The 26,235-nt window shown below is 39.8% G+C and overlaps 1 protein-coding gene across 7 annotated transcripts in view; it reads left to right on the forward strand.

Moving 5' to 3' along the window:
- The first annotated feature begins 4,303 nt into the window (after positions 1-4,303).
- The window catches only part of FUT8 (fucosyltransferase 8), a 342,855-nt gene continuing 320,923 nt past the window's right edge, over positions 4,304-26,235 (forward strand). For 5 of the 7 annotated variants that reach the window (XM_032593383.1, XM_032593384.1, XM_032593382.1 and 2 more), the window contains exons 1-3: positions 9,805-9,925; positions 17,773-17,874; positions 25,097-25,175. The gene's annotated coding sequence lies outside the window, so the exon portion shown is untranslated. Of the gene's footprint in view, positions 4,336-9,804; positions 9,926-17,772; positions 17,875-25,096; positions 25,176-26,235 lie in introns of those variants that run through there. The other 2 variants (XM_032593385.1, XM_032593380.1) reach the window with 2 other exon arrangements.

Below are 26,235 nucleotides of genomic sequence, written 5' to 3' on the forward strand. Positions count from 1 at the left end.
TTATATTTCTACAAACTCACAGTAATGTACACTAAAATAGATTATGATTTCTGCTGTGCCCCTTTTGCCAAGAATCCATTCTCTGTTGGAACTGGGTATTTCCTTCAATTGCTTTGGATGTTTTGGTAGATCCTCCCCCATCCTTACTTTATAGACTTTCAACAGCTGTTTGAAAATGGTTTCTTTGTTTTGCTCTGGAACTTGTTGCAGCATATCTTGTTTCCACAGCCCTCCAGCCTGCCATGGAGCTTCGGTCCTGCCAGTTGTGATGACTCCGAAGGTCTTCGTCAGTTCCTTTTAGTCCTGGAACACTTGATCAGCTAGTTGGGTTGCATGTCACTTTAACCACTGAAGAGTAGGTTCCCAGGCTTTGCAGTATTTTACAATCTGCAATTTAGTTATGATTATTTCAACAAGTGTTCCTCACCAGAGCTTTAAATAGGCCTCATTAATGTTTGTTCCGGCTTCACTTTACAACCACCCGATCCTCTCTTCTAAGGAACTCCTTGTGTTTCCGGATCAAAGGGAGACTATTTGAGAAAAAGAATATAGGAATAGATGTGCTCAGTAGTGAGCTAATGGCTCAATGGATTACACATTTTGTTTAGAGTTAAGGAAGGTATGCCAGACTAAATAATTAGTCTGCATAAAAATTGCCTGGAACTCACCATAAAAATGCAGATTTCTGGACTCTGACCCCGGAGGTCCTCTGATTAAGGATTTTTGGGGTGGGTCATTTTGTTTTATTTTTATTTTATTTTTCCCACCCAAGGGTCATTTTAAAGGTGCTTCCAGGTGATTTTGATGCAGGCTCCACATTTTAAAAACCTGGTGGAGAGAGCAACGTTCTCTTACTGTTTTAAGCAAGTTGACTCAAGATAAGCTGCAAACTTACTGTGCTCAGTCTCCATGTTCATAAATGGCCATGAAAACAGTAGCTGCCCTCCCAACCTCACAGGTTTGAAATGGGAGTAAAATGAGATAACAGATCCAGAACCATTTTGAAAGAGCTCACACCAGGGCCAGGCAGCCTCATCTTTCTCAGCATTCTCTTGCCCCAAGGGAGCAGACCCCAGCTGGCAGGATCCTGCCCTCACCCCACTAGGCATTTGCACATATGCACTTGATGGGAGGGAAGCCCTTGACCTGCCTTTGTCTACTTGGTTCAGACAGGCTCACCTAGGTTTATGCTCTTCTTAATAGAGCACTGTAGGACCACACGCATTTCTGTCTCAAAATCTTGGCAAAAAGGCACCTGGGATGACCCTCCTATAAGCTCAGGTCCTCCTTGAAATCTAGGTACATCTGCATCACTAATGATCCCTTTAATCTAATTTTCTACCATATCACATCATTTCTGGGCCACACAGGTCTTCTCTTTGCACCAGGGCTTGCCCCTGAGGGTTTGCGGTCCACACCCAGCCCTCATGCTTTGGCTGTGTTCCCAGGTACAGTATGTACCTTTTGAAGTTTAGAGTGATCCTTCACATTAGTCTTTTCTTCCTCCCTCTGTTCTAATCCCTTTGGCAAGAACCTTTCCAGGGTATTCTATTCTATTCTATTCTACCATTTTTGGCCACATTAAGCTTGGGGTAAAATAATGGGAGTATCATTTCCAGTTAAAGCACTCTGTCCTTCTCTTTCAGCTATATTGGGCAGGGCCCTCAACCACTGAGGCTTTTGTTAAATAGTCAGCACTTTTTGAGCATTCGCAGGTGTCCTGCAGAGCAAAGAGGGGCATGACTCCCCTCCTAAGGCCTAATTCTTCCTCTTACTCTCTCGCTCTGATTCCTTCACTTGTTCAGTCCAGAGATGATCCTTGGGCAGCCAGTACGTGCCACACATCAGAGAGACAGCATAAGACAGACAATATTCCTACCCTTATGGAGTTTATGTTCTAATGGGGAAGACAGAATTAATAAGTGAGGAAGAACATTGAAGGTAGTGGTAAACATGACAAAACGACCCACTGTAGTGTTATGCAGAGTAAATGGGGCTGGCGAATTGCTATTCTAGATGAGAAGTCAGGAAAGGCATCTCTGAGGAAGTGATATATGAAAAAGAGACTTGAGTGTACCAGCCTTGGAAGGATTGGGCCCTGAAAAGCTGTTACAGGAGTTTTCCCCTTGATGGTTTCTGTGTTATTTTGCCAAGAAAAGAAATCCTTAGAAAATCTTATGCTCTATGATGACATTATGAAGATTATTGCTAGTATATATACAACAGCCCACCAGAATGAGTACTCAGCATATGCCCTGCCACAGCTCTGGGTCCCTTCTCAAAGGATCACTCTGGTCAGTGGTGGCAGAGAAGCCATAGGATCCCTCAGAGTAGACTCCTAAAAAGGCCAACTTTATCCAGTTAAATTAAGCACTTGATGAAAATGTTAAGCTTTTAGAGCCCTGGGAGAGGTTCCTATCCTTCAAAATATCCTGGACTTTCCAACTACATCCTGGAGACTGAGAGTCTTTCTAACCAGTCATTCATTCTATAGTCAGTTAAAAGGCTTCTCTGCATTATCCTCAGGAGAACTGGCATACCCACTATGGCTCGAAAGAGGATTCGGACTCTTTCTTTAAGAGCAAGGGGGGCAAGGAAGAAACATGTGTTAGAGAGAACTAGAAGAGGGAAGTTGGGGGAAAGGGTAGAGCTAAAGAAAGGGGAAATCGAAGGAAGGAAGGGCTATGTGTCCTTGAGCAATTTAATCTTATTTATTTATTTATTTATTTATTTATTTATTGAGAGAGCACACGAGCAGGGCAGGGACAGAGAGAGAATCCCATGCAGGCTCTGTGCTGTCAGTGCAGAGCCCAATGCTGGGGTTGATCTCAGGAACATGAGATCATGACCTGAGCCGAAGTCAAGAGTTGGACACTTAACCTACTGAGCCACCCAGGTGCCTGGCAATTTATTGAATCTCTAAGAACAGTAGCTTCTCTAGGCTTCTCCAGAGCTTGAGGAATTTGGGCACACTTGGAGTTGGGCAGAGGGGTTGGCTATGGCTGTTGTCTGCCCCTTCTGCCCTTTCCTTCCTACATTTCAGAAGGTGGATTTCCCCATGGGAGGGAGCTGTGTGTATCAGAGACCATTTGCTTCAGAGTAAGTGTGAAGGGAAGGCCTGAATAATTAATAGAGGAAGCTGGTAGAAAAGTGACATCTCATTATGCAAATGATTCTTCATCTTTAAGAATGAGCCTAGTGGGTAAGAAAGTATTAATGGGGTGAAACTTCCATTAGAATGTGACTACCATCACCTGTCATTCCCACAGGAGGGCTGTGTGAGGTCTGAGCAAGAGATGGGATCAGGTGGGTTAGGGGTGGGAATGTAGATGGGTCCTTCCAGCACTGAGCAGCCTACCCTCATGTTACCCCAGAGCCCCAACTGGAAGGGTGGAAAGAATGGGGAAAAGAGATGGGGGGAAAACGTTCTGAAGAGTTCTGTGGACTAATTTAATGACTGTTTAGAATAATAAAGTAACCCAAATAAATCCTGAGGTTCTCAGGAGGCTCAGTTTCCCAGAATCATAATCAAAGAAGGTAATCCCAGAGCCAAGAAGAAATGAAACCTGTATTCTAATCTTTAGAGATGCAAATCTGTCAAAGAATGCTAAAGGGGATCTGATTTATAAACCCAGAGGACACTCCTTAAATTCCCTTTTCTCTCCTCCTCAATCTGCATCTGACAGAGACTTTTACTACCAAATCCCTCAAATTGTCCTCAATCCCCAGGCATGTGTTTATGCCCCCTCTTGCTCACCCCTTCTTCTTCCTCCTGCCTCTCCAATCCATTTCTTTTCATCTCCCAGCTCTGCACAACCAAAGCTTACAAATTGATTTGGAAAAGACAAGACTGTTCCTTAGAGCAGTGCCGGTGCAGTGCAAATATAATGTGAGCCACTTACATAACTTAAAATTTGCTGGTAGCTACATTTGAAAAGGTAAAAGGAAACAAGTGAAATTAATTTTAATAATGTATTTAACCCAGTATGTCCAAAATACTATTATTTCAACGTGTAAATGATATATAAATTATCGGGGGGAGATATTTGACATTTTTCTCATACTGTATTTTTGAAATCCAGTGTGTATTTTACACTTATGTTAACACTTCATTTATACTTTGTTTTATTTTCTTAAAACATTTTTTTTGGTGTTTATTTATTTTTGACAGAGAGACAGAGCGCAAGCAGGGAAGGGGCAGAGAGAGAGGGAGACACAGAATCCGAAGCAGGCTCCAGGCTCTGAGCCATCAGCCCTGATGCGGGGCTCGAACTCACAAACCACGAGATCATGACCTGAGCCAAAGTCGGATACTCAACTGACTACGCCACCCAGGTGCCCCTTTTTATACTTTATTTTAAAATGGACTGACCACATTTCAAATGCTTATAGCCACATGTGGCTAGTGGCCATATTGGACAATGCAACCTTTTAGGTTAGGTGAATGGGCAAGGAAAGGGAGAGACAGGGGCCCCAAATACAATGAACGACATGGCCTGGTTCATGAAGGCATTTTCAGAAGTTGGTGCAATAGCAAAACAATAAGAATAAGGGTAGTGTGCTGAGTTCTACTTAGAAACAAATGTATTCAGTTTCCGAGTTGTGAGATTGTGAGATGCTCTTCACAGAAATAATCATTTATGAAATGATAATAATAATTGATGGTACTCTTATTCTTCTTAATGTCATTCTGTGGCTAAATAAAAGGTGGTGACTGGGGTGGCTCAGTCGGTTAAGCATCTGACCTCAGCTCAGGTCATGATCTCGGGGTTTGTGGGTTCAAGCCCTGCATTGGGCTCTGTGCTGACAGCTGAGAACCTGTATCCTGCTTCAGATTCTGTGTCTCCCTCTTTCTCTGCCCCTCCCCTGCTCACACTGTGTCTCTTCCTCTCTCTCAAAAATAAACATTAAAAAAAAAACTGTTTTATTGGACCATTAAATCCAAATGTCAGGAAACTACTGTTTATAGCCCGTCTTTTATATACATTAGCCCATTTAATTATCCTTACAATTGCATGATATATTTGCTGTTTTTTGTTTGTTTTGAAATAATCACACACTTTCAAAAAAGTTGCAACTATAGTGTATATAACTTTTTCTCCCTGAACCATTGAGTGTAAACTGTTGATTTGATGCTCCATCATCCTCCATATTTTATTATGTATTTCCTACAAACATGGACATAACCTACAAATCCACAATACAGTTACGGAAATCAGGAAGTTATATTACTATTACCCAATAGTTAGATCCCATTTAGGTTTGAACAGTTGTCTTGATAATATCTTCAGTCTCCTTCAGTCTAGAGGAGTTCCTCAGTCTGACTTAACATGATCGTAGCACATTGGAAAATAACAGGCCAGTTATTTCATAATGACTAAGTAGTTAGTGGGGAGTTAATTTAAAATTATGCAAGTATCCCATTTCTCATCAAACTTTTACGTTACTCATTAAGTATTTTGATGCTTAAATTGTCCCCAGTGAAAGTCCTTTCAAGTTGTTTTCTGTGTCCTTTTGACACATCCCCATCATTCTTTAAGCACTTTTTTGCCTTCCAGCACATCTTTTCCGGGTTCATCTTGTACTTTTCCTACCTGGTGCTGGAGTATTCCACCATGGATATCTTCCTCATCCTCCTTAGGCTCCAACACCCCATGCCAGGACTCCTTTATTTATCTTCCAAGTCTTACAGTAAATTTTTAATTTCAAAAATCATTATTTTCAATTTCTGAGAGTTTGCTCATTTTCTGAACTTTTTTCCTTCTTTGTTCCCTTCCTTTCTTCTTTTTTTAAAATTTATTATTTATTTTTGAGAGAGAGAGAGAGAGAATATGAGTAGGGGAGAGGCAGAGAGAGAGGGAGAGAGGGAATCCCAAGCAGTCTCTGCACCATCAATGTAGAGCCTGATTTGGGGCTTGAACTCAGGAACCATGAGATCATGACCTGAGCCAAAATCAAGAGTTGGCCACTTAATTGACTGAGCCACCCAGGCATCCCTCTTCTTTTTTAATAGAATGGTGTTCTTGTTTCATGGAAGCAATTTTTCTCTTATCTCTCTGATGATATTCATTCTTTTTTTTAAGTTCATCCATTTATTTTGAGAGAGAGTGCATGTATGAAAGTTGGGGGAAGGGAGTGGGGGCAGAGAGAGAGAGAGGGAGAGAGAGAATCTCAAGCAGGCTCTGCACTACCAGCGTGGAGCTCCACACGGGGCTTGATCCCATGACCATGAGATCATGACCAGAGCTGAAACCAAGAGTCAGACACTCAACCGGCCGAGTCACCCAAGTACTCCTGATGACAGTCATTCTTGCTCATTTAGTTTTCTCCTGTTTCATTCATTGTTAGTTGGTTTTGGCCTCTCTTCTGTCTTTCATGTCGGAGGCCTTTCTCACACATCTGGTATTTCTTGACCTTTGTTTCTATATAAGCATGAGGCACTGAGAAGCTAACTAGAACTTGGGGTGGCGGGCACAGATGCCAGATAAAATACAAGATGCCCAGTTCAATTTGGATATCAGATAAACAATAAACAATTTTTTTAAAATATAAGCATGCTCCAAATATTGTATGGGACAATTTAACTAAGAAAGTATCCATTGTTTATCTAAAATTCAAATTTACTTGGGCATTCTGTATTTTTATTTGCTAAATCTGGTTACCCTAGCTGGGATCTGAGTCAACTAGCGAGACCTCAATTTTTCTTGGGCCTATCAGACTTCTCAGAGAAAATCCTTCAGTTTGCCCTTTGGGGCTACAAGCCCAGCTGCTGATGTGCTAGAAGCCAATTGTGGGAAGAAAGCAGTTGTGGACTCTCTTCAGTGCTACCGTCCACCCCTCTTCAAAGTTCCTGGTGTCCCTCTCTGGAACATAATCCTAGAGGAGAAGGGGAGAAGGAGGGGGACTAGAAGTGATCTGAATGGGTTTTATATAAACATGCAACCAATCCCTGTTTTCAGGCCTGCTTAGAACTCTGACCTTGGGAGATACCGGTTCCCTCCAGTGGCCGAGTCTCTGAAACCCTAACTGATTTCTTTCTCCAGCATGTTTAGCTTTCAACTTTCTCTGAAATATTATTCATTTCTCTGATTTGCTGTGTCTTTGTCTAGTGCTCTTTCAGTCTTTCTGGTTTTATGTCATTGAAAATTTTTTTGCTGAATTTGTTTTGCAAGAATAGAGATAAATGTGAGGGTTCAATCTGCCACGTGTGACTGGACAACAATGATTTTTCCATTTATTTTATTGGTCAATATACCTGGAGGAGAAATTGTCTGTAATGTGTTGCCTACTCCGATGTCCTGGGAAAAAGGTGTTTTGATAGCCCAGGATTTTTTTTTTTCCCTCCTCTTCCTCCCCTGCCCCCAGTGAAAGACCAAAGGTGCCCCTGGTATAGGTTATTTGGCCTTCCAGACTTGGTACTTCAGCAGTGTTGGCTCCCCAAGGAGGGCTGGACTGGAGTGCCTATAAATCTTCAATCTTAACCAACTGTGAGTTTTAAACCTAACTGTTCCCTGCAGGTCTGTGGCTTAGAGCAATGAATTTAGATAAGGGCAAGGTTTATTGTTGTTTATTGCTTTACAATAAGTGCTGTTTGCTCATGGTAATTGGTTTACAAAAGCTCTTCAGTCACTAATAAATAAACACCCAGGGTCATTTGTTAAGTTGGAAGGTGAGGGGTCCCAGGGCTCAAGGACTGTGAACCCTGGTCATTGCCTACTGCCTTGGAAACTACCTCTGAAATGAGCCTAGGAAATTTCAAACATAGTTTGATTACTTCCAAAAATTATTTTCTATCAACTCATATTGTTATAATTAAACTAGTTGCTACATGTGATAAATATTCTAGGCAGTAAAATTCAGGCTCCTAATCACCATAGACAAGGAATGGAAGTGAATAGCAAGAATGGGGCAGGAGTGCCAATAGCTCTCATTAGACTTGGCCCCATTTTACAGATGATGAAATAAGCCCAGAGAACCTTGTAGCAAGTAAGTGGTGCCAGTGGATTTAAATTCATGTTTGCCAGACACTGACTTGTAGAGAAGGATTTGGACCCTCTTCCAATTTAAAAATCTGAAGGGCCTGTGTTCATTCTGGGAAAACAAAGGGTAAAACCAAAGAACTCTCTGCAAACAGAAATTTCCTCTTCTATTTGCCAAACGTGGTTTTACACAAAAAGTCATTTCTCTAGCAGATATGGCAGGGCAGCGGGATTGGGAGGCCAGTTGTCAGGAAGGCTTCTACTTTAGTTGTGTTATCAGCAAACCAAATCAGAAAAGATACATGGTGGTAAGGAGCAAGAACAGCTTGCTCCTGGTTCAGCCCACAGTTAAAGAGCACTGATGTTCTTTTATAGTGGACAAGCTTATTGTCAGGAAAACAAAGAGACCTCTTTCCCCCTGACCAAAAAACCCACAAAAGACAAAAAACTCCAGGCTTGATGGGACTCAGACCTGGGCCTGTTACCTCTAGGTAGGGAGCTATTAGAGAAAAAAGTGAGTTCCTGTGAAGAGTTTCATGGGGCAGGGGGGTAGAGCAGGGAGATGAATATGTCAGTTACTCTCAGGTAGTCCAGAAGAGTCTGGCAATGTTACATTTTTAGGTTCATTTTAATTGTTCTGACGTCTTAACCTAGTAATAAATTGTTGTTAGTCATTTTTATGCAATGATAAAAGATGCATAAAGTGGTTAGTGCTACTTCCTGCTCAGGGCCCCCTCCCTCAGGATGGAGTGTTATTGAGATACATTTTATCCAGGTAAGTTGGCAGTTTTATCAGAGTATAGAGGACACTGACAATTACCTCTCGTGCTGCAGCACACAATATAAAAAGCCTCCGAGTCCTAATTCCATCTGACCACGAGAACATGTCTTACAGAGAGAGCAACTTTGGTGGCCCTGGAGAATTTGGTCACCAGGTTACATTATTTTGATTGTAGAGGAAGCCCATATTCCTGCTTCAGAGCTAGGCATCAGTACATAGGGAGGTAGGTGATTAATAAATGTGATAAAATGGATATTCTGTGTTAAATGTGATCAAATGGGTATTCCATGTTAGATCTAAGCTGTATGAGTTTTTAGATCAAGTTCATATAAGAACATTCTTGAATCCTGTCCAATACATTGAGGTCAGACTGTCCATGGAAAGCCACCATGCACAGACACTGGAAAAAAAAAATCATTCCTAATTTCGGCCATGTGACCCCCAGTATCACCTTGCTGATGTGTTTAATTTTTAGTCCCTTAAAGTGGAGAGAACCCTTTTTACAAGGTTACCATGTAGAGCAGTCATTGCCAAGCTTGATTTTGCAAAAAGCAAGAGCCTTTCTGAAGTTGTTGAGGATCCTCAAGAGGTTTCGATTTATCCTGGTATGGCCTTCCCACCAACTGCATGACATCAGGAGAAACACTTGTGAAATTAAACAATGATGGGGTGATGGGACTCCAAAAAAGGTTGGAAATTCTTGATGTAATAAGGTTGTACTGCTAAGAGTAAAGGAAGAAGTGCCTTGTCTTTATGATGACTAATTTGACAATCGCAGGGCTTCATTTGGTTGCTGTTGCCAAAGGAGGAGGGAGGAGGAAGAAAAGACAGGGAGATGAGGGGCGGAGGGAGAGGGGCCTCAGTTGTGACAGTTCTACTAGACCATAAATTAAGCTAATTATTAGTATCAGCTGTTACTTATTATTTAATTCAGTAGCACCACTCTGTAATTCTACAACTCGTAAGTTGGCACAGCGTTTTGTAATGGAGTTGTGTAAAGATCCTATATAAAATTCAGCTTACTATTCTTGTTATTATATTTAGGAGTCACCTGACCAAGCTGGCATTGATTATGAATTAAGAAGATAAACTTAAGGAAGAGGCTGAGAGGAAGCCGATGTTTGGCTAAAGGTTAAGTAGGATGAAATCTGCAATAAAGCCAAAGGTGTGGGTTCTATTTCTGATTTTGTCATCATTTTGACCTTTTGGGATGGAGATGAAATGAAAATGTTTGTCTTGTATCTACCCACCCAGGATGTGATAGAGAACTCTGGGAGACTGTAGGAGAGAAACAGAGACTCCCCTAAATAAATGCATTAAGTAAATGTCAGGTAATACAACCCTTGACAGTCTTCTAGCTACCACACTTTGAAAAGCTATTTATTTAGGAGACAGAGGACAGAGAGGCCTGGAGTTTCAGATTGATACTCCTGCAGGGCACCTATATATATTAGAACACTTCCAGAATTATAGGTAAAATAAGTCCATGGGAGCAATAGGCAAATGTCTTTGTGTCTCCATAGTGACTCTTCCTTCTAGCATTGAAATTTTTCTTTGACTATTCCATGTGAAGACTTATGAAAAAATATAGTACTACCTTTAAAAACACTTTATAAGGAATTTTTTAAACAAATAAAAATAATATGTAGAAACACTAGAAAGCAGGATCATATGAGCCAAATTCAGACCTTCAGTAAATATCTAGTGAGCACGAATTACCTTGTGTGCCAGGCACTGTGCGTAGATCTAAGATTGTAGTGGTGAGTGATGTGGACAGGAATGCAGTTTCCATGGAACTTAAAGGCTGAGTACTTTCTGGGTTTAAGAGAGGGAGGTCTGATCATCTGAAATCTGTTTTTTGTAAGTAGGCTAGACCAAAGAAATAAGTGTGAAACAACTTATAGTGGTTCAGTATTCAAGCCGTGGAGAACCAAGTAGGGGTGCTACCCTGAGTTCATCCCAGCCCCCTGCCACCTTATCCCCCACCTCTATTCCCACTGGATTTTTGGCAGCTGAAGGGTCATCCCTCTGGGGTTCCCCAAGGCTCATTCAGGCAGGTTGGTCAAGTTTCCTGCCTTTCTTTGCAGCCCATTCCCCAACTTGGTTCACTGGGATGTCAATGAAGGAAAACCTTGGCAGTTACTTCTGTGTTTACTGATCCTAATTTTGGAAAGTGTTTCTGAGAGGAAAGGACAGCCAACGTCATGAGTTTCCTATCTAGAGGCTCCATCTGCATCTGAAAAGAATTGTAGCTTACTGGCTTGCTTGCCTGTATGATATAGCAGGGATAATAATGGGGGGCTCTGGCAGTGGAGGATGGCTCAATCCTTAGTGGACAACCCTGCGCCCACACAGTTGCTCAGGCATCACAGAAAGAGGTGGCACAGTCCTAGCCCTTGATGGATTTGTAATCTAAAGTTAACATTTTTTACATTTAAAAGGAGAACTTAAAAATATGCAGGTTAATTCCACTTCTTAAATATTTATTAATTGCCCTTAGCTTGGACCATTAAACACTCTCTTTAAAACCCCATCTTTCTTTGCCCTCTCTAGTGGAGTGTTCACAATAATAGGTTTTTCCTCTTTCTTCAAATGTTCTTCTACAGCATTTCCCTTTAAACTAAACTAAGGAAATATTATCATAGCTGAAATCTTTCCCTATTCAGCTAGAAATGAGTATTTAACTTAAAACAAATTGCAGGTTAAGCTTTAAAGGGCCATTAATTAGTAATGGTACCAGAGGAGCAAGGTGACTAGATGGCTGAAATCAGGCAGAACAGCCTAATTTTTGCTTCTTATCCCGTGTGACATTTGTCCTTCAGAAGCACGTTAGATGACCGGATGAGCTTCCTTGCTAGAATTTCAGCATGGTGCCAGGCACATACAAAGTTCTTAGTAACTGTTCTCTGCCCTTTCCCTTTTCTCTTCTCCCAGTAGCCACCATGCCTTCTACTGCGTTATGAAAATGATGGCTTAAACTCCCTCAACCTTTCTCAATTTAGAGCTTATCTCTTTGGCATTCCTTTCCTGAGATTCCTCTAATAATCTCCTGCCACTCCCAGGTTCCTCTGTGGCCCTGCTATTCCAGTAACCCCTCCTCTACTGTGTATCTTCATTCTCTCCCTCTGATGTTTCCTTAGTCAGCCAATATGCTCTCCCTTGAAGTCCAACAAAACTTTCTCTCCAAACTTTTTCTGCTTAAGTTACTGGCTGTTTTCTACTATCTACTGGACCAAGCATCTTGAAACAGTGGTCTACACCCACTCCAGTTCCTCATCTAAAATCTGCTCTTTACTTGTTGCAATCTGGCTCCTGCAGTCACTAAAATTGCTTCCCCAGGGGCACCTGGGTGGCTCAGTCAAGCGCCTGACTTCAGCTCAGGTCATGATCTCACGGTTCATGAGTTGGAGCCCCACATCAGGCTCTGTGTTGACAGCTCAAATCTTGGAGCCTGCTTTGGATTCTGTGTCTCCCTCTTTCTGCCCCTCCCCAGCTCATGCTCTCTCTCTTAAAAAAAATAAACATTAAAAAAATATTGTTTACAAAATTGCTTTCCCAGAGACCAGTAATGATCTCCTATTTACCAAATGTAGTGGCCTCTTCTCATTCCCCTTCCGCCTGTCTATGGCATGTGATGTACTTACCCACTCCTGATTAAAATTTTTCTTACTGCCTTTATCTCTATTTGCCATTCTTTATCATGTGTGCTCTTTATCATCTCCCTTGCCAGGCTCCATTCTTAGCTGCTTCTGTTTTTCTTTCGATCTGGATGTAGTAAGAATTACCTGGGGAGCTGTTTAAAAATCCAAACCCAGATTAAATCCAATGAAATCTGATTAAATACACCCCAACTAAGTCTGATTTCCGATCCCACCCAGAAATCAGATTTAATTGATCTGGGGTTGGACCCTGGCCTTTACTTTTTAAATGCCCCTCAGATGATTCTCAAGGACTGCTAGAACTGAGAACCATAGCTCTAGAGTATCTACTTCTATCTTTCTTAGATTATTCCTGATCCATAGACCCAACATTTTAGTTCTTTGCTGAGCTTCTCAGCCTTAATGCTCCATGGCACTTCACTTTCTAGATGGTCCAGTCAAACTCATGTTCCCAGTTCTAAGAACCTCTTCCTCTGTGTTTATAGGGTTACCATTCTCCCAAGCTGGAAACCTAGAAGTCATCCTAAAAAACTCCTTTGGCTTTCCCCCCTCAATTCACTTATTTGCCATGCCCTATAGATTTTGTTATTGGCCAATTTAAATTTTTTTTAATGTTTTATTTATTTTTTAAAGAGAGAGAGAGAGGGAGACACGGAATCCAACGCAGGCTCCAGGCTCTGAGCTGCCAGCATAGAGCCCAATGTGGGGCTCGAACTCACCAACTGTGAGATCAAGACTTGAGCCGAAGTCGGTTGCTTAACTGACAGAGCCACCTAAGTAGCCCAGTTGACCGATTTTAAATCTATTCTCGCTACTATCATCCAGTGCCCCATTTTAGGACATTACTGCCATAACTTCTTACCTGACTTCTTACCTACCTCCATCCTGCACATGCTAGCAGGCAGATCTGACTGTACCCACTCAATAACTACTACTGGATTTCTTTTACCCAAGAGTAAAGTCCAAATTCCTTAGTGAGGCCCTCACAATCTGGCCCCAGTTCTCTAAAACTACTCTCCTCTGCCCTAGATTCCCACCCCATCATGTTCCCCATAATGCAATCACGGTTCCTCAATCATGACATGTGTTCCTTTTTGCCTTTGCTTATACTACTTTAAGACTGGGTTCAACTCAGATGTTCCAAATGAAGAGACTATTTAAGAGACGCGGGCAAGGTAAAGGGAGACCACAAGAGTGTTTAAGACATTCAGACACTAGCAGAGTGGGAAGCTCTTATCTTCTATAGGCCCAAAGGGCCAAGGAGATGAAATACTGTTACCAAAGCCCAGTGAGAACTGGAGGCCATGAGTAGGAGCTGTGGGTAGGGAGAGTTGCAGCCCCTGCCAAACCACAGTGCTGAATCAGGGAAGGGACAGTGAATGAATACCCCAACTCTCTCTCTTCCTGCCCTCTTATCTCTGGCAGATGTCTTGGATTGGCCAAACTCAACTAAAAGCCAGCCAGCCACCAAGGATGGTCAGATGATTCAGTCTATAGATTATAAAGCAGGGCAGAGAGAGGCAGAGAAATGGATGGTGGTGTGAGGGAGGGGGAAATTAAATGGAGAAATTAATGGAATGGAAATAAATGGAATTAAATGGGAGATTAAATTAACCACATGAGCCCCCGTTATATATAGTAAAATCCCTTGTATCTTACAGGACATGGTTCAAATGTTGCCTTTTATGTTGTCTTCCCTCATTTTCCAGCCCCAGGATCCAGTTATTTTACTCCCCTATGCTCCCTCAGCTGTTGTTATGTCTATGTTACTGCAGCTATCAGTCTGACTTATGATACAATTATTTATGTATCTGCATCCATCTCTTGCATCATATTTCGTGCTGCTGGAGGAAAGGGATAGTACTTCATTTGGTGCAGTCTTTTGCAGGTAACAGGCACTCAATAACTGTGGGTTGAATTTAATTGTGTTTTCATGTTATCTCCTTCTCCGCCTCTGTCAGGGAGATTCATACCTACTTGTAAACCATAGTGGTCACATTTTTTACATGCCCACTTTTCAGAAGGGTTCCTTTTGGTCTCCTTCAGCTTCTTGCTTAATTTTCTCCTTCTACTTACCACGTTTCTTAGCTTAGATACTTCAAACTCAGCTCACCCTCAAACTGGGAATATTGCTGTCACTGACCCTGGCAAGTGTCTCTAGCTTTATTCCATGTCTTAAGTGGCACATATAAACGTTTTTTTTTTTCCCTTTAATTTATGCATGCGCCAAGCCTCAAAATGAAGTCCCAGAACCCAATTTTTTATTCTTCATTGTACTTTAAACTCTTCTGAATAGAAGTTATGCTTGGCTTAACAATGTTTTGCATACAGAAAAGGCTGTATGTTGCTTCTATTCTTTATAAATACCAATAGCAAGTACAGCTAGCATATTTTTACTATGCAAACACTATTCTACATTGATAGTTTGGATGCACACTGGTATGTGACTTTGAGATTTTTATATGAAAAGAAGTATTTTTAGACCCAGTAAAAAATTATTTTACATCTGTGATGTTGATAATGCTAGAAATAATGGCAAAAATGATAATTGCCATAGAAGTTCTGAGTTTTCATCTCAAATACTATACTTTTCATAATAAGAAGTTCAATTTTGCCTTTTTTTAAACTTTCTTTTTCTCTCCTTAACATCCTCACTCCTTCCTCTACTTTCTTGAGCATATGTTGCATAGTTATTACAGCTGTTTTTAAAAAATGTTATTTATTTATTTATTTATTTATTTATTTATTTACTTTGGGGGGGGGGAGCAGAGACAGAGGGAGAGAGAGAATCTCAAGCAGGCTCCATACTGTCAGTGCAGAGCCTGATGTGGAACATGATCCCATGACCTCGAGGTGATAAATGAGGCCATAACAAGATGCTCAACCCACGGAGCCACCCAGGTGCCCCTATTACAGCTGTTTTAATGTTTTTATCTACTAATTGTATCACATATCTGCTTCTATTGATTGATTGATTTGTTTTCCTCATGATGGGTTGAATTTCCTGCTTCAATTTGCATGCCTGGTGAAAAAAAAAGAAATATCAATAAAAATAGTAGATTCCAGGTATTATGAATTTCACATTGTTGGATGCTTGATTTTTTCCCTTCTTCCCTTCCTTCCTTCTTCCCTTCCTCCTTGTCTTCCTTTCTCCCTTTCTTCCTCCATTTCTTTCTTTCTTTCTGTCTGTCTTTCTGTATTTCCTTTAAATATTTTTGAGTTATGTTCTGGGACACAGTTAAGTTACTTGGAAACAGTTTGATCCTTTTGAGTCTCGTCTTTAAACTCTAAAAGGAGCTGAGCAGCCTTTAGAACTAAGGGGTAATTTAGCCTACTAAAGAGGCAATACTTCTCTGATATTCAAGCCAATGCCCAATGTGATAGAAAGTTTTTCCATTTAGGCTGTTGGGAATGTGAACTATTTCTAGCCCCGTGTGAATGCTAGTAATTGCTCCTTTCAGGTATTTTACTGCTTGGCCTCTGGTAGTTTCCTTAAACATGTATGTTGATTAGCACTCAGCTAAAGACTCACGATGGTGAGCCCCTGCGGATCTTCAGAACACTCTTTGTGTGTAGCTTTCTTCTCTCTGGTAATCTTTCCTACAAATTCTGGCTGTCTTAGCCGATCTGAGTTCTCACCTCTGTCTCTTCAACTCAGGAAAACTGCCAGGCTTTGTTGGGGTTCCCTTGCCTGTGCCGTAGCCTAGACTCTCTCCAGGTGGTAAGCTGGGGTGATTGTAGGTTCACCTCATTTAATTCTCTTCTTTCAAAGATCACTGTCCTCTGCTGCATGTTGTCCAATATCTAAAAACTATTGTTAATATATTTTGTTTGGTTCTCATTTGTTTAAATAAAGGGTAAATCAGGTCTCTGTTATTCTATCATGGCCACGAGTGAAAGTCACAGTTTTGACCTTTAACTGGGGAATGGAGAGGTATATCAAACCAATTTTGTGTCAGAAAAATAAGCTAGAGTATGACCATGGCCCAGCCATTTATCCTCTTAGCTTTACTTTCCTTGCCTGTAAAGTGAAGAGGTTGGTCTATATGCTCATGAAGTTCTTCTCTGGTTCTTAAATTCTGTAATTATATAATTAAGCATAGGTTTACCTTTGCCGAGAAAATTGATGTATAGTCTTCAAAGTGATAGTTTAAAGATCCAGATCTATGGAACTTTCATTTTGCCATAATAAAGTAAATTTAGATGATTTCTTTTAATAGATGAAGAAGGAGTCTTAAGTTACAAGCTTAGGAAGGACAGTACAAATCCCATAGTGCACACCTGTGAAATAACCACAATTTGAAAAGGGGGAAATGTAGAGGAATATTCTTGTTTCATTATTGTTTACAGAGACTAGGTGTCATGAATTGGACATAGTAAGCGGCCGGTAAATATCTGTTGAATATCTCAGTGGCACTTGAAGCCATTTTCCTAACAGAGAAAAGTAATTTAGAAAGCTTCCACTATAGTAAAATTTGGAAACAAACAAAAAAATCCATCCATATTGGGATTGGTTAGTGGTACATCCATGTAATGAAACATTATACAACAATAAAAATACTGAAGCAGAGTGGTATGCACTAATACGGAATGCTTTCAGAACTACGTTGTTAAATTAAAAGATGAGATCACTCTATAAATTTTTATACTCATGTATTTTCTAATAAAAAAGACTTAAAAATGAGTTGAAAAAGCGATGTGTATAGTAGTATATTATTTTACATAATACATACTATGTATAAATAAAATCTGTTTTAGGGCTATATAATTATCTAGAAAGGTACAGAAATCGGCATCTCTGGTGCCTCAGAAAAGGAGGACGAGGGGACAGTGTGGAGGAGGGACTCACTTTCCCTGTAGGCCCTTTTATATATACCCTTTGGATTTTTTATCATGTGATATGTCATCTCATTTTAAACCTGCTGCTACTTGATACCTATCCATCTATATCTATCTATCTATCTATCTATCTATCTATCTATCCATCCGTCTATCTATCTATCTATCTAATATTTTTTTCTTTTTCAGTAAAGTAACCAAAATTCTCTAAAAAGTGTTAGCAGTCTGGGAAAATTTTCCCATTTCTAGATTACTTGTTTAAAGGAGCCAGATCACACCCACTTTTTTCTGCTATTACTCCAGGGCACCTCTATGGCTATAATTAATTTCCTATTCCTTATGAAAAGAATCATCATGGTAGATACCTAAGTGACTGGCATCTGGAGCATCATGCTTGTTTGAATATGGGTGTGTGAGAGAAAGAACAAGGCCATTTGTTTTCATGATCCTATATAGTATTTACGGCGTTTCATTAACTTTTGTTCTCTAACCCACCCTTCTTTCTGGCTTCCAGAGGCGCTACCAAGAAAACACAGGATGTAGGAGCTGAACAGTGAGGCTGTGTGATTCACAAGACATTAACTTGTAGCCAGCTTGCTCCTTTCCAGTGCTGCAGGTAATGTGTAAATATGTTTGGAAGAGTGCAATAACACCCAGAAAGTGGGGATGCTTCCTATTATGTTTTAGGAAGAGAATTACGCGTCTGGCAAGCTATCTTAAAAGAATGACTTTTAGCCGTAACCTGTGTGTTCCTACGAGTGTCTGATGCACCTCATGTAAAATGCACCCAACTATTTCCTGGAGGATATTGGAAGATATTTGGAAACATATGTGCAAGTCCCAAAGTAAAAATCCAAGGCTGATGCAAGTCAGAAAAGGTGCTAGGGTTTGCTATTACACATGCCTAAGGCATTTTCTTCTGACTCAGTTATCTGCTTTAAAATTTCTGGCACTGTTGCTGGTTTTGAATTCTTGAAATGCCAATATAGCAAGGAGATAGTTAGTGCCAGAAAGATGCCTGAAAAATCTAACTAGCCAATGAAAAAATGTGAAGAATAACATTCCTGACTTCAGGAGGCTTATTTTTGTCATATGGGAGATATTATTGTGTAGAAATCATTGTAACACATGAATAATAGGAAGGAAAGCATTGCCATTGAAGGGGGAAAAGTTATTTTGATATAAATATACAATACATTTTGATACAAATACATAATATAACATATATATGGTATATATATGGTAGTGTTTTTGGTGGAAAAAAAAATATATATGGCAGTGCTTTTGGCAGGAGGAGTCCTGCTTTCCTCTCCAATCTGAGACAAAGATCAAGAATTTAACAAAAGGGCGACACTACCAATAGTGCCAGATCTGCCAAATAAAAATGCAAGATGCTCAGTTAACTTTGAGTGTCAGATAAACAACAAGGAATTTTTTTAGCATAAATATGCCTTATGCAATATTTGGGACATACTTATACTAAAAAATAATTTGCTGTTTATCTGAAACTCAAATTAAGTTGGACTTCCTCTATTTTACCTGCCAATCCTAGCTGCTCATTGAGGAGGAGTAGATGCATTTTATGTTGTCTTTCCCTCATCTCTTGGTTCCTCATGGTAAGATGAGTTGCTATTGACATGCTCCACACGAGTAGAATCCAACAAGGAGTGAGAATACAGTTGAATTCTTGCTATGCTGCAGAGGCAGAATGGAGGAACAGGCTACAGATGGACTTACCTCAAGAACAACTGTGAGACCAATCTCCTTCTCCCCCCACAAATAAACCACAGACATGTATATGCCTTTACCACATAGGATGAAAGTGGAGCCTTTTAATTTGGATATTAAAGGAAAAGGTGACTCCTGAAGGCTTGAGGACTTGAAGAAATTCCATACTATAGAAATTCACGGAGGGAGTGAAGGTGGAGGTTTCATAAGCTGGGTCAGTGAATGCTGGATGTGAGCTGGGGTGCACCTGCTATGTGGAGTCAGACTGAGGGAGCTCCTGGTTTTATGCCACACTAGCTTCCAGAGATGGAGAACATGGAAGTGTGAAGATAAAGGTAGTGATTGGGATGCATAGATGGGTTTGTTAAATGAATTGTGGAGGGTCTTGGAGACCATGTTAAATATTTTGGGCTTAATCCATGAAGCAGTGTGGCTCTTCTGAAGCTTTCTGAGCAAGAAATGTCATGATCAGTCTTATGCCTTAGGAATATTAGTCTGGCAGCTTTTTTTTTTTTTTTTGGCAGTTCTTTATAGAGGGATTGTGAAGGGGGGAAAGAGTAGAGACAGGGTGATCAATTGAGAGGGGGTACAGTCAAGGTTACTGATAGCCCATATGGCATCTACATGTGAATTACAAAAGGTACCTCCCCTGGGGGGATGCAGACCAGAGCACTCATTTTGGCAAAAGACTGTGCCAAGGCACATGGTTTGGTGACTAAATCAGGGGCTAGATTTTAGCTAACCACTATAATAGTTGGTTAACTTACACTAGTGCCTTAATGCCACAAAGATTTATTCCTTGCTCATGTCACAGTCTGGTGCTTGTAGGGTGATTCTCCTCCTAGTGGACCCTCAGGGATACAGGTAACCCATCTCTATCTTATAATGAGACCATCTGATCTTCAAAATCACCAAGGAAGGAGAAGAAAGAACTGGAGGTTCTCACAGGGGCACTTATAACCAGATTAGGAAGTGACTTAATACCATTTCTGTCCACATCTTGTTGGCCAGAACATGGATCCAACTTGACTAGCAAGGAGGCTGGGAAATATAAAGGATGAGAGTAATTTGTGCTGCTCTGAGTCTAGAAAGCATTGGAAGATGACTCTAGCATTTGAAGAAGATTGTAAGGATATTATGGGAAATCTGATGCATTTTATTCAACTTTCATTTCAATTATAATAAAAAAAGTAATATCCTTTCTCTTGTGCAAGCCTTTTAATGAGCATCTGTATCTAGCAGGTTGGTTTTTCTAGAACTGTATAGGTGGGACGTCATGAGTTATAAATGCAGAAGTTACCTCCAGACATCATTATATGGTTAATGCTACTCTGCCAGAGCATGACTGACTTAAAGCTAAAACTATTAAAAAATTATATATATATATACACACATACACACACATATATATACGTATCTAGATATATACATATCTATATCTAGATACGTATATAGATGTATATACGTATCTAGATATATAGATATATATGTATATAGATATATAGATATATACGTATATAGATATATATAGATATATAGATATAGATATAGATATACATATATATGTATATACGTTTAGATATATACGTATATATATGTATATACATATATATAGATATATACGTATATATGTGTGTGTGTGTGTATATATATATATATTTTTTTTTCCAAGTTAGTTTGTATCTGTAAAAACTTGTCTTCATCTGCATGTGATATTGGAATTTAGATTTGTTGTGAGGAGTGTAAAGTTTATCCCAGGTCCTTTGGTGGGCAAAGTGGCAAGTGGTAATTGGGAGACAATGAAGAAAGGATTAAAAACTCTCCACTACAAAATCAAAATTATCTGTGTGCAATCCTGTTTACCAGAGCTCCAGTTAGCCTCTTTGTTACTAAGTTAAGCTCATAGAAGACAAAGGTACTCTTTGAATATTCAAATTTTGATTGCAGAGTCTCAGACAATCAAAATAGACCCCGACCAATCAGAATTTTGCCATATTGGTGAACACTGGCCCTGATATACAGCCAAGTACACTTTAGTTACAAGATCATGAGGAATCATGCATAGTTTAAATAAATATTTGAGACTCATCCCTATGGTTTCCATGTGTCTTAGACTTTCCAGGAAAATTCAGATTTTAAATAACAGATTTAATTGTTAGATTTAGTTTCACTCCATTTGGTGACTGAAATATGGCCACTACAGCCATATCTATCTGAGAGAAGTTAGTAAATGCATTCATTGTAAGTTGGAGGGGAGAACTAATCAAGCACATTTTGTTTTAGAGGCACACAGAATATTAAAAGTGAAAGGGCTGCATAGATTGTTTTATTAGGCCCTCATTCTTAAAATGAAAAATACTCCTATAAAAGAAAAGACAAAGTTAATTGGATTTCTTCTGTTATTTAGGAATATGGACATAAGTATGTATAAAATTTCTCAGGATACTGTAAAAATAGCTATTAAAAGGTATTACAACTTCCTTGGAAACCATTTGCAGGCTCTAACAATACATTAGGACAAAAACTACTTTTTTTTTAGTCAAATCCTTTCTGCTGAAATAGTCACATTCTCATTCATTTATTCATTCATTAATTCATTTACTGTTGTTTGAGCATCTCCCATAGGCCGAACACTAATCTAGGCACTGGGGATACAATGCTGAATCCATTCTGGCTCAATGATCTTTTGTTAGGATTTTGATTTTTTGAAAACAAAACATTGAGCCTGTCAGAATGAACAGAATATTGGTTTGGGATCAGAAGACCTGAATTCTACATGTGATTATACTGAACTATGAATTATATTAATGGTATCAAATAACTAGTCACCCAAGCCCTAAATCTCCTTCATCTTTAGTCACTTTTTCACCTCGTAAGTTACCACATTCTTCACAATTTCTAAAATTTACTTCCTGCTGTCCATTTCATCTTCTGGTTGTTCTTGTTTAAATTATTTTCTCCAGGGCCATGCAACATGTGATTGCGTAGGTTATCTACTGCATGTGGCAGAGGCCTTAGTGCTCACCAAACATCTCCCTTGTTGTTACGTCAGAGCCATAGGACTTCTGTTGCCACTATTTATATATTAGATATTCATAAACCCTGTATTTCAACACCTGATAGAATTAGCTTTTAATGAAACTTGTCTGTAGATTAGCTTTTAAGATGTCTGTCTTAAAAATATAAAATAAAATATCTGTCTTTCCTATGTGAAGACAGTTTTGTTCCATTATCATAGGGCTTCACCTTTTTGCTGATTTTTTTTTAATGTTTATTTATTTTTGAAACAGAGACAGAGCGTGAGTGGGGGAGGGGCAGAGAGAGGGAGACCCAGAATCGAAACAGGCTCCAGGCTGTGAGCTGTCAGCACAGAGCCCAACGCGGGGCTCCAACCCACGAACTGTGAGATCATGACCTGAGCCGAAGTCAAACGCTTAACTGACTGAGCCACCCAGGCACCCCCCGCCACCTTTTTGCTGATTTTAAAAGAAGCTATGAGTGTTGCATTTACATAACTCATGATTTCTTCCAAGCTCACTTTGTGATAACATAAGGGGAGGGCTGAGTTATTTCGTTGGTGAGAAGCTAGATGGTCCATGTGGAGACAAACTCCAACAGAGTCCACCTGACTTCATAAATAAAACATTTACTGGAAACAATGCATTGGAAAATTAGCAAAGACCAATGTGGAGGCTGAGATTGAGTTGAGTTGAATTGATAAGTACTGAGAAGAGGACAGAGTGGTAAGATCCCTATGTGAATATTAGTGGGATGAGGAGAGTTATAGAAAACTGAAGGAGAAAGTGAGGGAAAAGAAAACAGCAGGATGTTAGAGATGTCAATTCCGTGTCTACCCACCCCCTACTTCTGCTAAAGAGTTTGCCATGCTCAGGCACATAGCCCCTGCTGAAAGGGCAGCCATCACCACTTTGACACAGTAGTTTGGACCAGAATTAATACCTGACTGAAGGCCAAAGACCTATTATGTGACTTCGTAGAGAAAGACATGAAGACCCAACACAATTTCCCTCTGTGGAGAATGTGAATCAAGAAACGGAGAATTTGAAAGTTAAGATTGTGTCTTATGCTATGAAAAAGATGCAGTTATAAGGGAACAAAAATCGTGAGCCTGCACAAACCAAAAGGTAAAACAAAAAATGGAAGTCAGTTGGTACTGAGAGAAGAGCAGAAGAGCAGAAAATGACATGGGGACCGTGAGAGGGATGAAAACATGAATCAGCAGATCTCCAGTTGCCTCAGTGGTTCAGCCACAGGATAAGTTTTGGTTCATGTATTTTGAAATGAAAACAGTTCAAATCCCCTTTTCCTTGGAGTAACCAAGTTACTTGGTTCCTTGCACCTTAAAGAGCTCAGGTAAGTTGGATGGACTTTCAGCCATTTGATGGAAGTGCCCCCAAAGACAGGGAGTGTATTTTATTTTATTTTATTTTATTTTTTTTTTAATTTTTTTTTTCAACGTTTATTTATTTTTGGGACAGAGAGAGACAGAGCATGAACGGGGGAGGGGCAGAGAGAGAGGGAGACACAGAATCAGAAACAGGCTCCAGGCTCTGAGCCATCAGCCCAGAGCCCGACGCGGGGCTCGAACTCACGGACCGCGAGATCGTGACCTGGCTGAGGTCGGACGCTTAACCGACTGCGCCACCCAGGCGCCCCAAAGGGAGTGTATTTTAAACTAAAAGATCTGAATTCATGTTCAGACTTGAATATGAATATGTTGGCTCCACTTGACCCAATGTACACGAGTTTACGAGTAGACTTGTAAACTGTGTCAGCGCCGTTTATAGGGTGTTGTTTTTAGAACCTTTACTCTTTGTTTTAAATACCAACACTTGTGTTGTAGAATGTACTGCAAAACTGAAATGACATTCAACCTTTGGCTCAGGAAATCTTGTCAATCACCTGTTTCTTTTTCTTCCTGAGATTCTGTTTTCATGTCCTTTTGACTTTGGATGTAGATCAGATAATAATAATAGTGTCCACAAAGGCTTGCTTTAGCTTAAGGTTTTTGTAAAGCTATAAATGGCTAACATTTGTTGTGTGCTCTGTGCCAGGTACTGTTCTTAAGAGCCTTACATGTAATAACTCATTTTATAATCATAACAATCCCGATGAGGTAGATAATATCATTCCCATTTTACATGAATGAAAAAATGACACATAGTTTCAAAAAGTTTCCCAAGGTCTCATCGCCGTTAAGTGGCAGTGCTTGGATTCAAATACAGTTAGAATCTACTTTCTGAATCTACTCTATACTGCCTTGTCCTCATGGAAACTAGAAGATCCCGACTAACCAGAGGTTACGAGTGCTTGATCCCCCTGGCAGTTATATCGAAATGAAAATTAATTAACTCATTCAGCAAGTATGATACACAGTGGTCATCAAGACAGAGAGGCAGGGTCTCTGCCCTCAAGGGACCTTCTGGTGTTTCAGACTTTTGTCAGTTTGGTTAGAGTTAATCTTCCCCCTCTGAATCTAATTTTCCTTCTGGTAAACTCGTAAGATAGAGTTTTTGCCCCTGTAACGCAGAACCTTGGAACTTTGGTGATGTTAGCAAGACTCATTCTTATTGGAGCAAGTATTTATAACATATTGACAGTGGTAACTTTTTTTTTCTTGGCTGGAATTTTTCTCTCTGAATTTTTTTTTTTTCTTTTGCACCTATCCCATCTTTCCTCAGTCTGTATCTCCCCCCATCTCCAACTCCTGGTCTGTATCTTTGTTTTTGGTTTAAAATTTTTAAATAGAGTAGTATGTACTTGTCTTTGTTACATTTCTTTCAAATCTTTTTGGATTAATTTCTCTTTTTGCGGAGCATTAAAGATCTAACTTAACATAATTTATCAAACTACTATGGTATTGTATCAGGATTAGTTTCCGTGGCATGTAATAGAAAGATTTAGAAAACTATGGCTTAAATAAGAGAGAAGCTTATTTATTTATATATATATATATATATATATATATATATATATATTTATTTATTCACATGAAAGAATTTTGGAGGTGAGCAGCCCAAGACTGCCATGGAGGTTCTGCAAAGTTATCAGGGAGTCAGGTCCTTCCTCACTATTATGCTCTCCCCAAGGTTTGGCTATCCTCCTCATGGTCCAAGATGGCTGAAAGGGCCCCCGTCATCACATTATGGCCCGGGATGCAGAGAACAGGTAAGAAGCGTATATTCCTTTCTTTTTATAACTTTTTAAAATGGTTGTCTTTATTTATTTTAAGAGAGATAGAGAGCAAGCAGAGGAGGGACAGAGAAAGGAGGAGACAATCCCAAGCAGGCTCTGCACAGTCAATGTGGGGCTAGAACTCACAGTGAGATCATGACTTGAGCTAAAATCGAGAGTTGGGCACTTAACCAAGTGAGTCACCCAGGTGCCCCAATTTTATTTTTTAAAATAGAAGTCCCACACAACATTTCTGCTTAGATCTCAACAGCCAGAATTTAGCCATGTGGCCACACCTATGCAATGGAGACTAGAAAATACTCGTTTTTAGCTAAGTGGCAATATGGCCATCTGAAAATTGGGGGTTGGCTCTTATGGAAGAATGAGAAAACAGAAAAAGGGATATAATTGGAGTCTCTGCTACAGGTACATTACATATAGTTGATAAAAATTTATTGATTCATTTTTATAAACTTGATCATATTCTTAGAAGTAACACTCAAGTTGTTAATAAAGATAATGAATTTAAGGATTTTCCTTTTATTATTTTTTTTACTTTATGATAATATAATATCGCATATCATTGCATTTATCACATCTAAAGTAACCCACCTAAAATTAGTTTATGCAAAATAGGGAATATATTAGAAGAATATTGGGGGGAAACTTTGGAAGGGACAACCCAAAGCAGAAGGAAAGGCAGAGATTCTGCCAATGGTCAAGAAAACCTGGAGCTGAGAACTCCAGTATAACAAAGACACTTTCTTTATCTTCTCCTCTTCCCTCTGTCCATTGACTGTATTTTCTCAGTTCAGAATGTGTTTCTCCACTTGGCCAAAAACAAAAACAAAAACAAACAAACACCACCACCCCCCTCAAAAACCAAAACATGTCCTATGACATCTTCTAGATTATATATCTAGCTGAGACTTGCGATGACCTCTCTTACAAAGTCTAAAAATCTTGGAGGACTAGCTTCATTGGCCCATCTTGGGTCAAGTGTCCACTTCTTGACCAGTTAGTTGTGGCCAAGGGCCAGTCAGTAGTAACAAGG

This window comes from Lynx canadensis, chromosome B3 (genome assembly GCF_007474595.2).
Source record: "Lynx canadensis isolate LIC74 chromosome B3, mLynCan4.pri.v2, whole genome shotgun sequence".
Taxonomy (NCBI): Eukaryota; Metazoa; Chordata; class Mammalia; order Carnivora; family Felidae; genus Lynx; species Lynx canadensis.